Source organism: Cricetulus griseus, chromosome 2 (genome assembly GCF_003668045.3).
Source record: "Cricetulus griseus strain 17A/GY chromosome 2, alternate assembly CriGri-PICRH-1.0, whole genome shotgun sequence".
NCBI lineage: Eukaryota > Metazoa > Chordata > Mammalia > Rodentia > Cricetidae > Cricetulus > Cricetulus griseus.
Genome location: NC_048595.1, coordinates 106627452 through 106638525, shown reverse-complemented (window position 1 = coordinate 106638525; position 11074 = coordinate 106627452). Strand labels below are relative to the sequence as shown.

The window sequence follows — 11074 nt, the reverse complement described above, 5'->3', positions numbered from 1 at the left end:
CAGCTTGTCACGCTAGAGTGGTTATGACATTTAAGTGGCAGGCATAATTAGTATCCTTCAGATATTGGGAGGGAGGAGTTCCCTGACTTAGTATGATTTGATTTAGAATTTTTGACTTTATAAAAGAAGTCAAAAGAAATAACTACCACACAGAAATCATACTTGAGAATTTGAATTTTCACATTTCCACAGGCCAGCAGCATGCAGTGACAATCTCTCTAGCGATGCTGGGCAGCAGCAAGAGTTGGCTGTCATTCAGCCTCACAATCACAGGGTACCCTGCTGAGTGCTGTGTGGCTGAGTTTGCCTGCTTGGTAAGTCAACTTGTGTTGTTTTTGACTGAGAAGCATATGTATCTCAACCAAGTTACTTGTTTTAGGTTCAGTTGATTGGAGACTACTGTTTAACATGATGTGTAGTTCCGAGCCTGATACTGTTAGACCATTTAGCCAGTGATTCAATCCAAGTAATGTTTATTGAATACCCTTTGTTTGTATGGCAATGGACAATGATGGACCAGCATGTCCTACCTCTCTATTTTCAGTCCTTAAGATGATGCCATATACAGAAAGACTTCATAAATGTTTGTTGCATGTGATTGAACACTAGTCAGTGAAGGAGGCAGTTAATGATGAGCTCCTACTAGAAGCAGGCATTTGAGAAACTGAGGATGCAGTAACAAATTCACTCAAGTCTTTCTTCATGAGGATGATCTGGGAAATGCAGCCTTTACCTTATACGAAATAAAGACAGTTTCAGAATTCTCGAAGTTCAAGACTAACAACCTTATGGAGCTTTGCAGAACTTCTTGGAGAATACTTTTTTTTTTTTTCAGGAAATATCTTTCAAAGATACACAGCTCCAGGCTTCTAGCATTCTTTTGTATATGACATGGAACCCTGAAGCCTACATCTCATGCTTTCTCTCCTTTTGTTTGACAGATGGCTTAGGTTGGGTCAGGGCAAGACACTCATCAATCAAGCCTGGTCCTAAGTAAGAACTGACTTCCTGCAGTGTGGTTGAGTGCTGGAAACATCTCAAACCTGCCATGGGTCAAACACGTAGACCACACCGTGCCTTAATGGCTCCCACATCTAAGTTTGAGTACAGTTCTGAACATAGAAGGGGAAACTCTATTTCCGTGGCAGTGCATCACCTTCCTGTAGAAGCCATCATTGTGCAGCAATAGTTTATTGCCAAGTCTCCACTTGGTGTGCATTCTTTAAGTGTGTACTGACTTTGTTTAGTATAGGTGGCTCAAAATCTTCTGCAAGAGGAGCCCAGAAAAGAAAAGTGGTGAAAACTTTGACTTCTGCTTTTTCTTTTTTCTTACAGTCCATATGTTTGAGAATTTATGGTGGATATTCATTTAAAAACATTGCTTTCAACCTCTATTTTTGCTGTTTTCAGGAAATGATTACTATTACAAAAATGCAAACATACATGCATTATTCAGGTGAGGGGCATAGAAGAATACATGACGAGATTATAGCTCTGCATTATATCGTAAAAGTTGTTTACATAGGCAATCCAAAATAAGTAAAGGTTTACCATAGTCTTACCCTTTGCAATTACTGTCTCATAATTAATTGCTCACAATTATATTGTGAAAGGGTAAAACAAATGGCAAGTGATGAACATTTTAAAATATGCATTATAAACCACTTTTCCAGGATATAAAATGGTTTTTCCAATGTGAGAAACTTGGCAGTTCAAAACATAGGTGGAAAATGAATTATATTACATATTTTTCTTAATATCTCCAAAGTTAAATTTTTATATATATAAATTTTACTTAAATTAGAAACAATCTTATTTCACATATCAATCCCAGTTCCCTCTCCCTCCCATTCTCCCATACCCTGATGGGGGAAGTGCTTCTGTGTATGTGTTTGTTTTGTTGGATGATAAATAAAGTACAGTTTGGCCAATGAGGCAGCAAGTTAGATGGGACTAGGAGTCAAGGAGGATTCTGGGAAATGTAGTAAAGAAGTGGTGATCCATGCAGGAAGTGACATAGCAGGGAGACTCATAAACAAGGGCAAAAAGGAAGTGGGCCCCTTCTCTCTTCCTCCTGGTCTCTGCTGTAGAGTCACCATGTGGTCCTGGGATGAGGACACCAATGGAAGGTGTCCGATAAGATAAGTCTTATAAAATATATGGATTTTTGATAATTAAGACTGAGCTAACAGATGAGAATACTAGTCACTGGCCAAGCAGCATTTGTACCTAATAGAAGTCTCTGTGTATTATTTGGGGCCCTAAGGCGGGCAGAACTCAGGCGGCTGGCAGAAAGCACCCACGTGGTGGGCTCGGGCTGCTTTTGGTGGAAATATTTATCGTAACAATACCCCTCAACCACTCCTCTATCCCATCCTCCATCCACCCTCCAGGGAGGGTGAGGCCTTCCATGAAGGATTATTAAAATCTGTCAAGTCATTTGGGGCAGGGCCTAGGCCCTCCACTGTGTATCTAGGCTAAGAGAGTATCCCTCCATGGGAAATGGGTTTGTGAAGTCCATTCGTGCACTAGGGATACATCCTGGTTCCACTGCCAGAGGCCCCATAGACTTCACAGTGCTCCTAACTGACACTGACGTTCAGGGGGCCTGGTTTGGTCTTATGTTGATTCCCCAGCTCTCACACTGGGGTCCATGAGTTCTCACTTCCTCAGGTCAGGTGGTTCTGTGGGTTCTCTCAGTGTGGTCTTGACTCCTTTGTTTGTCACTCCACCCGCTGTTTATTTTGGGGTTTCTTTACACAAAGAGAACATTTTTTTTGATTCTATCACATCTTCTGTACTGCTAATTTTCTGAGACATGCCCAGGAATCTTCCTTACACTACCTTTTACAAAGTCAAAGAGAAGCCAGAGAAATTCTTAAGAAAATCAGACACAAGGATTGGTTCAAACAGTGGCAAACACTGCAGTGTCAGGAGACACTATTATTGTAGCATAGAATAAGAATCGTGTACCCTGGAGCTACTTCTGCGAATGCCTATTGCTCCCTCATCAGGTCACTTGTGCATCAAGGGGCAGACAGTTCTCCAGGGTAAGAGAAGGCAGAGGACTTAGAGGCACAGTCTTGCTGTGTTTACACATGCCTGCAGGATCTTTGAGCAATGATCTCTGGCTCCACAGTTAGCAGGAAGGCCACAATCCTCAAAACATTTCTCACCATTTATAACCATACCTTCATCTCAGCATCTGCAGCATTAGAATACTCTGCACGTGGTAGCTATTAGAATGATGGCTGAAAAATTCTATTTGAATGAAGCTGCTATTACATACCTCTTACCTAGTTATTTATGTAAGAGACGAGAGAGCTGGAGAATAAGGCTGCGTGAAGATATCAGATGCTCAGGGTTGCCTTGGTTTCATGCTCTTACTCTCATTTGAAACACATAAGAAAATGCATAAGCTTGAATGTCAGTTTCAGGTTTCAATTTTCTTACACACATGACAAGTATGAGCCTATTCTTCTCAGTTGATGCATGGGGATTCTATTACACCTCATAGAGGCTCAGTAGTTATAATTATGCTTGTTAATACCTGTTTTCAAACCTAGATATTTGTGTTCCTTTGTGCCCAATATCTCTTTTCCTTCCAAATTTTATCTGACTTCTTTTCCATGACCATAACTTGGCATAAGAGCTGTCATACATGTTTATACATTCTATATTTTTCCTACTTAGCATGGTAGTCACTACCCAAATATGGCTGTGTGTAAATACAAATTTAACAAATTTTTCTATTCATGCGGTGGTGGTATAAGCCTTTAATCCCAGCACTTGGGAGGCAGAGACCAGCAGATCTCTGTGAGTTCAAGGCCAGTCTCATCTTTTTCTTTGTTCCTCAGCTGCAGCAGACACACTTCAAATACTCAATAGTCACACATGGGGTTAGTGGCTTCTATTCAGATAGCACAACTGACTAGTGATCATACCATCATTGCAGAAATTTATATAATTCAATGGTGCCTCTGCACTCTAGGAATGAATTTTCAGATATCTACTGTTTATAGATTAAGTCCCCCAGGAAATAGAATTTGAGGTAGAGATTTACATTTAGGAAATTGGTTGGGAGGTATTTTGGGCAACACCTAAGCAAAGGAGTGAGGGCAGCAGTACTAGACAAAGGAAGAGATGGGACAATGGTGTAGTTACAAAAGGAATCTTAGTATATTATATGGAGAGTCTGCATTGTGAGTCCTTCAGTAGGACTTGAATTTAGGCAAGATGTGTGTGTGCTATATGAACACTTTTTCCATATTGCTGTCTTCTATCTATCCTACTGAGGAAGGGCATCACTCTGGGGAATAGGTTTGTTTAAAGGAGGGGAAACCTGGGATTGGGACTCAGCTATGAGAGGTCAACTGCCAGCACCACTCACTCCTTGAGGGTGGCATCCCACAGTATCCCCTGCATAGCTCTGTGCAGCTCTGCTGTTAGCTTTCTGCTGATACCCTGTGCTGCATCACCCTTTTCTTCTGATGCTCCTGTCTAACAGAGATTTAAGAGAATTTTTCTTAGTACCATTGTTACCTCTGTCTCTTAAATGATGGTTATAGCATGATCAAAGTAAGTGATGGGGATGTCATAGCTCAGTTATCGCTATAATAAAATAGAATCTCTTTGAAGAGGAAAGGGTGGAAAAAGTAGAAGTGATGTGTCTACTGGGCCAGCATTGTTTTTGTCCTTTGGTATTCTAATGCTGTGTGATAATCATGGACAGTCTTCACATGAATTTGATTACAAGCAATAGAAAACAACTCAGTTAAATCAAGCAAAGAGAAGTTAAGAACCAGCTACTATAGGGTCTTGTGGAATCCAAGGTTAAGCTGGCTGAACCAAAAGTATTAGTGAATAATGATAATAATAATAGTAAATAATAATCATAATAAATTTACTGCTCATCTTGTTCCTCTCTATACAGAAAGAGCTTTATTGATGTAGAACTCCTGGCCCCTTTCTACCCCTCACTCCTTACTCATTCCTTGGGAAGTAGGACATATCTAAGGAGTGAATTTGGAAGAATTTGCTTGACCCATTTGGCTTATCCTCTTTCATTCTTCTTCTTTTCTTTTTCTTTTTTAAAAATTTGTGTTCTTCAAGAAGAAAAGGCATTCTATTGGGCTCAGCATCCAGAAGTCACTCACAGAGTAAGCCCTGTGACAGTCTAACTCCGATTGGGATGAGGGGTTGTAACCTGGGTTTAATGACTGGGAAGCCAGTTTTGTCACATACCTAAAGCCATAATCTCTAAACTGTGTATTAAAGGCTGAATTTTAATTTTCTGTACCTCATGTCTCTCGTTGGTTTAGAATCTGGGCAGGACAGTGGGGTCTTCACATGGTGCCTTTGAACCTCCAGCATGTATCTTTCTTATCTCCATATGGACTGCACTTCAGTCCTTTTTGATTTTTCATGTGAATGGCAAGGATCACTGTAAAACATTCAGTTGTGGAAGCAGCTGAGTGGCTGCCTATGAACCACAAATCCAAATCCATACAGTAGGTTATGTGACTGATATGCCCTGGCTTGGATGTGACCTTTGGCTGAGCAAACTGTGAGGCACTTGTGAAAGGCACATGTGCTTATTATAGAAATATGTATCAACTGGGTGAGGAAATAGGAGTTAGAAAGGGAGGTGGTTGTAACTGCCTGAAGAAGTCTTCCATGGTAGGGGTGAGGTGTTTTAGACCAAGAAATTCTTTTTAATAAGCTGATCCAAAAGCAGCTTTTGTTGTGATGGTCTTCCCATTGCTGTTGCTATGAATCTGCATTCACTCTAAGTCACAACTTCTGTTTAGAGCTGCTTATATCTCGTATGCAGTTCTAAGAACCATTTGGTTAAATAACCTTCTTCATTTCCACAAAGTTTGTGTATGTACTATTTAATGTTTTTCTGGGAAATTCCATAAGGACAAAGAGAAAAAGGAGGGCCTGGTAGTGGAAGCAGATGCACCATGAGCACAGTTCAAGTCAACAGGTAGTAAAATCATTACCTGGGAACTTTATCCTTAAATTCAAATCAGTTCTCATCAAGGGCCATTTAGTTAGAAGCTTTCAGTAGATTTTCAGGTGATCAAATAATTGCTTCCTTGCAACTTTCTGTAGTAAAACATGTATGACTTTGCAACCTTTAATTCTCAATAACTCACATTCTCTAGAACCTTGAGCCAGCTGGAAACAAGCTCCTTTCATAGTCATTAAGGTCACATAACCCACCCCCCACAAAAGGCAAGGATATTGACAATGAGCCACCCTGCTGAGAAATTCATCTTCAATCAACAGGTGTATATATGTCCTCTGGAAGTCACCGTTGATATTGCTTTTCTTGTAGAACCAAGGGGCACGTTACATGTCAAGATGAAATCAATGTGCAATTGATGGAGTGAGAGTTGTTTAGTCTTCAGGGCTTTGCAGTAGTGTGACAACCAGTTTTTCTTTTCTCTGACTTACCCAATGGTTCTACTCACACTAGCAAGTTCTCCACGTACGGTTTTTCTGCACATTCCTTCTGCTTCTCTCATTTTTATCAACTCCTTTTAACTTCGTCATTATTTTCTTTCTTTTTTCAAAAAAAATTGAAGGTGCAAATATGATTGATAAGAAAGATGGAAAATTACTCCCATCCTACCATGGTAACATTTAAGTTACTTCCCACCAGCTTATTCAAATTAAAAAGTAAAACTGAGTTTATTTTGTATCTGTAATTTTATTTGTGCTATTATACTAGGCATCAATTGTGGTATTCTAGTTATCCTTTAACACAGCTTTTAATGACAGTTCTATGGTTTCTTTTCTTTTCCTTTTTTTTTTTTCTCGAGACAGGGTTTCTCTGTGGCTTGGGAGGCTTTCCTGGAACTAGCTCTTGTAGACCAAGCTGGTCTCGAACTCATAGAGATCTGCCTGCCTCTGACTCCCGAGTGCTGGGATTAAAGGCGTGCACCACCACCGCCTGGCTCCATGGTTTCTTCAATATACTTTGTTTTAAAATTTTTATTAAATTTTTTTTGGGTTATTTATTTATTTATTTGTTTTTTTTCCCCCCAGACAGGGTTTCTCTGTGTAGCTTTGGAGCCTGTCCTGGACCTTGCTCTATAGCCCAGGCTGGACTGGAACTCTCAGAGATCTGCCTGCCTCTACCTTCTGAGTGCTGGGATTAAAGGTGTGTGCTACCACTGCTGGTCGAAATTTTCCTTCCTATTAAAGATTCTAGAATTTTTGTACTTGTCTCTAAACATTTACAAATTGTATGCTAAAATATTATGTTATGTACACACACACACACACACACACACACTCACACACTTTCTCTTCAGTATTTTTCAAGACTTCTTTTTTAAAATTTCACTTAGCTTTATTCAGGTTCAAGCATATTTGCTGGAAATTTTAAAAATTACACTTCCTTGTTCTGTTCTGTCTGAGATTTCTCCAAACAAGAACTGTGTTCTCTTAAGTCTTTTTCCCTTTAGAAGGCTTTCACCCCTCCCCACAACCCTCAACACTACAAAAGCGTACCTCAGTCAATAATGAAAATGGAACAGTTCTGCTTGTCTTGTCCTGGATGAGAAAGAAGTCTCTTGGCAATTCTGAATAACACGGTTGAAAGCAAGGATTACTACGTGATTTTAGGATGTTTCTGCTTTTTCCTTTTCTTCCCTTTAGGTGTATTATACAAAGTTGTTGCTGAAATTAGTGACCAGAAATGCCTTCTGTGTTACGTACTCTCGATGGGCCTTTGTGGTACAGAGAAAAGGGCACTGGCCTAGGAATGGGGACATTTGGCTCAGCTGTGGTGCTCTGCTGCTTCTGTGTCTGTACCATTCGGGGCACTTCATTAGATACTCATCAGGGTGTACGGTCCCTGCAGTGATCCCCTGAGCCTGCTGTCATTACACTGATAAAATAGTAGTTACAGCAGGAATACAGCATTGGTTAATGGTAGGCACTGGAAAACTCAGCCAGACCCAATCATTGGCTGTTCCCACTACCCATGTTCCATGAGCCAGTCAGTCACTTAACCTCTTCTGTGGCGATCAGGTGAGATGGAATGTAAGCATTAGGAGGTATGACTGCGCCAATGAATAAGTTAATTAATATAATGCTTACTTACATAGCTCAGATTGGCTCCTGAAAATTGGATATTTAAATTGTTTAATGCCTACTCTACAAATTTTCTTTTCATCTTTTGTGTTTGTTTGTTTTTGAGACAAGTTCCACACAATGCCACTTGGGTTTGTACTTAGTATGTAAGTGAGGATGATCTGAAAATGACGACCTCCGCCACCACTCCCCAGACATTGGCATTGCAGGCCTGTGCTGCCATTCCTGCTTAACACAAGGTTTTAAACATTGCCAATATTGACACATGATTTTGGGCCAAAATTCTATTTGGTGGGGAATCTAAACCTGTTTCTTACTGGATAGTTGTCAGCATTCTTAGCCTCTAACAACTAGATGCACTTGTACCCTTTCCCCAAATTGTAACAAGAAAAAGAAATCACTAGATATTGCCAAATGTCTTTGGGTGTGGAGAAATGCAAAATTGCCCCCATTGGGAAGCACTGTTCTAGCAGAATGGGCTAGAATGTCTTATTACTTAATATGTCAAAAGTGGAATGTAGGGGACTTAGTTCTGCAAAGGAAAATGTCACTGGCATTTATTGCCTTAGTCTATTCAAATTTTCAACCTTGTTACTAGATGAACATCATTGTTTTCCTGACTGTCCAAACACATCTCATCAAATGCCAATGCCAAAGTCTGAATGCAAGATTATAGAAAATAAGAAATAAAGAGAAATAAAATCCACACGATTACAACCGAGAAGCCTATTCAGAAGAGAACAGCTCCTGTAACATTTCTCATTTTAGTAAAATTGTAGTCTCAAGACTAGATTTATGTTGTGTCATTTTCAGTTCTACTTAACATCGTTGCCATATGGGGGATGAGCCTAATTGCAATGCCGAGGCTAGTCTGTCACTTGCAATAGTGTGAGGCTTTGCTCTGACCTTCTGTTATTCCAGAGCCATAGGGAGGTACAGCCACTGAGCGGAGAAGATGAAGCTCCATGGAGGGATCAAAGGCCATTGGGACCTGAATGGCTGTACAATTCAGCACCGAGGATTCTATGCGGCAGTCTAAATTGCAGCTGGTCCATCTGTCCCGAGAGCAACAGGATACATACTTATGCAACATCACTCACCATAGCAAAAGGCAGCTTCCAACAAAGAAAGAAGAGGGGCACAGGAAGAAAATATTTCTGAACATCAGTATGCCAAAGGGCCAAGAACTATTTTCTTGTTTACATTATCTACACACTGAACACAGGAAATATTATTTTATTCATTTCTTAAATGAGAGGGGTGAGAGAGAATGCTGGGGATTCATACCATGGCTCAAAAGTCTTTGTACTTCTATCCACTATATTGAGACTTGTCAAAAGTGTGAATAACATAAAAACAGACCTTAGTGTTCTGTTATGAACTTGATCTAGATGTTTGAAACAATACAGTATTTTAAAACTGAAAACATTTTCTCTCTTCAAAATATAGTTCTGTTTAACTCAGCACTCTGCATGTACTTAATTTGTCTGACTACACTCCTCCATGTTATATGCCATTGCTCTTTCTCATCATTGAGATTTCTCCTATTTCTTCTAAAGTAGTTTTAGTACACCAGTGTGTAACATGATCAGAATATAGTGACCCCAACCCAGGGCCACATAATATTCCTACTTTAATTTCTTTTGTAACTATAGATACTACAATTGTTGCTTAAAACTTTTGTATGTCATTATTAATTTATTCAGCTACTTTTCTAGAAGTTGAATTGTTGAACAAATAAGTTTGAATATATTTCATATCTGAAACTGTAGAAAATATATCTTATAGTTCATGTATATACTTTCCCATAGTCAGCAATTCATTCAAATATTACTCTAAACGTGAGTAAAATTATATTCTATGGCATGAATATTTCAGTAATAAAATATTTAGGATGTCCTTTCTGTAGTATATATATATTTGTTCTCTACTACGAAGTAACTAGTACAATATTAAAAAATACAGTATTTTATTTTTTATTTTTTTCCTTTTTTTATCAGAAAGAAAATTATTTTACATGTCAATCCCAGGTCCCTCTCCCTCCCCTCCGCCCCTGCCTCCCCCCAACTAATGCCCTACCTATCCCATACCCTTTCTGCTCCCCAGGGAGGGTGAGGCCTTCCATAGGGGGGGGGTCTACAAAGTCTGTCATATTCTTTCTGATAGGGACTAGGCCAACCCCCTTGTGTCTGGGCTCAGGGAGTATCCCTCCATGTGGGATGGGCTCCCAAAGTCCATTCCTATGCTAGGGATAAGTACTGATCCACTACAAGATTGGAAATCCATGATTTCCAAGGCCTCCTCACTGACACCCACATTCAGGGGTTCTGGATCAGTCCCATGCTGGGTTCCCAGCTATCAGTCTGGGGGCCAAGAGTTTTCCCTTGTTCAAGTCAGCTGTTTCTGTGGGTTTCACCAGCCTGGTCTGGACCCCTTTGCTCATCAGTCCTCCTTTTGTGCATCTGGATTCCAGTTCAGTTCAAGATTTAGCTGTGGGTGTCTGCTTCTACTTCCACCAGCTGCTGGATGAAGACTATAGAATGGCATATACATTAGTCATCAATCTCATTATCAGGGGAGGGCATTTAAGGTAGCCTCTCCTCTGTTGCTTACATTGTTAGTTGGTGTCATCTTTGTAGCTCTCCAGACTTTTCCCTAGTGCCTGATTTCTCTTTGAACTTATAATGTCTCCCTCTATTATATTATCTCTTATCTTGCTCTCTTCTGTTCTTCCCCCAACTCAACCATCCTGTCCCATCCCCTTCCTCACCCCTTCTTCTTCTCCCCTTCTCATTCTTCTAGTTCCCTCTCCCCCATGGTCCCAATTTGCTCAGGAGATCTTGTTCCTTTCCCATTCTCCAGGGGACCATGTATGTCTCTCTTAGGGTCCTCCTTGTTTACCAGCCTCTCCGGCAGCATGGGCTGCAGGCTTGCAATCCTTTACTCTATGTCTAAAGTCCACATA

The 11074-nt window shown here is 40.2% G+C and overlaps 2 long non-coding RNA genes across 2 annotated transcripts; one reads left to right on the top strand and one right to left on the bottom strand.

The window, feature by feature from the left end:
• Positions 1-7109: 7109 nt before the first annotated feature.
• LOC113834403 lies at positions 7110-10009 on the top strand. Its single transcript, XR_003482913.2, has 2 exons — positions 7110-7171; positions 9031-10009. It is a non-coding gene; the product is annotated as an uncharacterized LOC113834403 (long non-coding RNA).
• LOC118238326 lies at positions 7525-9149 on the bottom strand. The gene is made up of 2 exons (XR_004768281.1): positions 9016-9149; positions 7525-7595 (listed from the first exon to the last, which is right to left on the bottom strand). It is a non-coding gene; the product is annotated as an uncharacterized LOC118238326 (long non-coding RNA).
• Positions 10010-11074: the final 1065 nt, after the last annotated feature.